The following is a 3,803-nucleotide window of genomic DNA, read 5'->3' as shown; positions in this document are numbered from 1 at the left end:
TCAGCTGTCAGTACAGATTGCGCCGTTGCCGTATATCGCTCTTATTAAAATCTATATACGAGGGCAAGTGAATAAATCCATGACTTTTTGAATGAAACACAGTTTTTATAGCTTTGTTCCAACATGAACTTTTGGACGGTCCACGACGATCACCGTCCTGCGCAGTACCATGGAACGTATTATTTCGTTCCCATGGAACCCATAGAACGTTAATTTTATCTAGTAACGAAACGGTAATCTGACGGTTCTTGCTCGTGTTGGAACAAACCTTACATCATCATCATCAATCATAATCAATGTCGTTAGAACTCTTCGTGAGCCTTTGCCGCGTTTACTATTGCCTTCCATGTTTGTCGGTCCTGTGTCACTACTTCCCATTGTCTCATTCTCATTTTCTCTAGATCTTCTCTGCATATCTTTCCACCTTTTCTAGGTCGTCCTACAGACCTTCTCCCATCTGGCATTTCCCAAAACACTACTGGCCTTTATATATCTGACTAGATGTTTCTTTCCGAATAGAGACTCTAACTCGCTATTGTTTCTGCGCCTCCATTCGTTTGTCACGCTGTCTCTGCAAGGGCCATATATCATTCGAAGGATTTTACGTTCCCACATCCCACACCAGCAATTTATTTACTTCCCTTTTTGTTAGCGTCCATGTTTCGCTTCCATACCCGACTGCTGGTCGTATTATATAGTCTTATATATGGTATGTTAAACAGTAAATGGTTAAGTTCAATTAGTTACCACTATAAACAGCCCGGATTAACCGATAATAGTATAAAAGGCCCGGTTTCAGGTAAAATTTATTTTAGGCTTTATTATGGGAGTACCGTCTAGTCAGTGTTAATTGCAAAAGACCAACTCTGTCTACCTCGGTGGCTTATCGCTCCGGGTGGGTTTTAACAATGGGCCAGGTCAGATAAATTTAATAATATTTACGACCGCACTAATTGAACTCAAACCAATTACTGTTGAACAAACCATACTTATATCTGGATTTTTGCACCTCGAACCGTGAGAGCAGTTTTGACTTCATCAAATGTTGCATTTCAAAGAAAGTTGCATCATCTGTTTCCTGACATTATTCGCGTTACAACTTCTCGATCTATTTTGTTGTCATTGGTGACTGTTCTCTCTCTCTCTCTTTTGTCGTTTCCCCATTACTGATGATCGTGATTTCTTCCAATATTCCTAACAATATTTCTCCATTGGTCTCTATCTTCAGCTGCTCTAAGAGCTTCGCAGAATGAGTTTCCAGCTGAATTATTTATTTGGTCGGACCATCTAGTTGGTGATCGTCCTCTTGATCTTCTCCCTGGAACGTTTCCAGAAACAATTAATCTCTCCAAACTGTCGTCACCTCTGCGAACCACGTGACCAAAGAATTGCAGTATTCGTTGCAGACATATTGTGGACAGCCTTTTTTTAATCTTGAGTTGGTTTAGAATGGAAAACGTTTGTCCTATGAGCTGTCCAAGGTATGCGCAGCATTCTTCTCCAGCACCATATCTCAAAGGCATCAAGTCTCTGCTCAGTATATAAATATTGAGAATACAAGGGCATTCACCAGTCTCATTTTGATATTTTGAGAGATAGATCTATCTTTCCAAACTTTAGTTAGGCTACTCATCGCATTTTTTGCCATACCAATACGTCTCCGAACTTCTGCTTCACAGTTACCATCGTTAGTTATACTAGTCCCGAGATAGACAAAGGTGTTTACTATCTGCTATTCTTGGTATTCTATGGTAACATGTATTCATATTCTGATAATAAGGTAACATGGTAACATAATCTAGGTAACATGGTATCTGATATTCTATGGTAACATGTTAGTCAGTTGAATAGTGTCGAATCTGTCGACCACCATTATTTTTGTCTTAGTTTTATTGATACAAACTTTATTGTCTTGGTACTCAACTCTTCGCAGGAGATCAAACATTGCTTGCTCATCTGGTGCTATAAGAGTTATCAGCAAATCTTAAATTGAAGATTTTTTAATTGGATATTGGTAATTGTTGCTCATAGATATTTAAATTCTTTAACCACTTCGAAGTTATGATCGTTTATAGTAATATTTTTTTCTCCATTTTTTTATCCATTCCGAAAAATATTATTTGTCGAGGTCGTCAAAATAGGCATTTGTTTTTGAGATGATTTCGTCGTTGAAGTTAAATATTCAAGTTCGGGAATCCGCCGAGCCGTTCAAGTTTGGGAACAAAAAATAGTCACTCGGCGATAAATCTGGAAAATAAGGCGGACGAGGGAGCGATTCGTAGCCTAATTAATAGATTTTTGCCAAGTAAACTGCATATGTGTGCATTCTTGAATTGTCCTGATGGAAAATATCTTTTTCTTGGAAAAATGCGGTCGGTATTTAATTCCCCATTGAATCGACCTAATTAAGATGGTATAATATTCGCTATTTATTGTTTGCCCCTTTTGAAGGTAGACAACTGCAATGTGGATTATACCGCGTGAATCCTAAAAAACAGTCGTCATGGCTTTATTTACTGACAAACCCACCTTTGCCTTTTTTGGCGCCGATTGACCCCGAGGTTTGACTGCTGTTTGGTCTCCGGTGTGTTGTAGTGGATCGATGTTTTATCCACGATTACGAAACGGAGCAAAATATCGTCCATATTGCGTCAGAACAACGTCAAACATTAATTCCCATTAATTCTGATATTGCCACACGGTTGCGTTTGTGGTCGATTTTGAGCAAACATGGCACCCCTCTTGCTGGGAGCTTTCTCATAGACAAGTGATCATTCAAAATTGAAACCACTGAACCATGTGAGATGTCTGTTGCTTCCAAAATATCTCTCACTTTCAATCTTTGATCGGCTAACACCATATCGCGAAAACAAGCTTAGCCTTGGTTTGTTTAATTTTCCTCAAAAAATAATGCTTAATGAGCACATGAAATTCACTTGTTTCCATTTTCTTCTCAAAACGCGCGGTAGTCTGTTATCAACGCTGCCCTGCTGCCAAACACAAAAGCTTGTTCAAATTTAGACCGGAGTAAGTAGTCCAGGGAAATAAGATTTTTCTCGTGACACATCCCCCTCCAGGCCGAAACTAAATTTTTTGAGTAGTATGGACATCTATATTAATAACCTATATGTTTCCTTCAGCCGATTTTGATGATATACATAGTTATAAACAAATGAAGATCAAAAAACGGTGAATTTTCGCTTTTTTCGTCTATTACTAAAAAGTGAAGCATTCCAAACAAATTTGAGAATAAGGAACTCATAAATTGTATAAAAAACTTCAATATGGCGTTCGGTGAATATGTCTATCCTTATTTGTTGCTTAGAAAATTGCAAAATAAGTCATAAATTTTGAGATTTTATAAATGTTCATAACTTATCTAAAAATTTACTTGGAACCTTCTAATTACACGGAATGCTGAGACTTCCGGTGCTTAAATCATAACCTAAATTTCAAAGCAATCTGTCAAATAGTTTAAAAGTTATTTAATTTGTTTATCCCAAATTAATTTTTTTTGCAACACTATAAGTCAGAAAATGATGAAGTTACAGTAATACTTTGGATAGTTTATGAAAGAACATTTACACTGTTAACTTAATTAAAACAAAAATGACAAAAAGTAATTTTATCGCCAACCGTCACTAAAGTCATTCATTATTCTACTCATTTGCGGCAGTAAAGTAACACTTTATTGTACTGAAAGAAGAATTTTACTTTACCTGCCGCGATTAATCAAATTAACTGAGATTGAATGTAAGTGGTCGATGGCAGTAATCGATTATTTATTTGAGTGAACTTAAAAT

This window comes from Diabrotica virgifera, chromosome 9 (genome assembly GCF_917563875.1).
Source record: "Diabrotica virgifera virgifera chromosome 9, PGI_DIABVI_V3a".
Taxonomy (NCBI): Eukaryota; Metazoa; Arthropoda; class Insecta; order Coleoptera; family Chrysomelidae; genus Diabrotica; species Diabrotica virgifera.
This window is presented reverse-complemented; position numbering follows the sequence as displayed.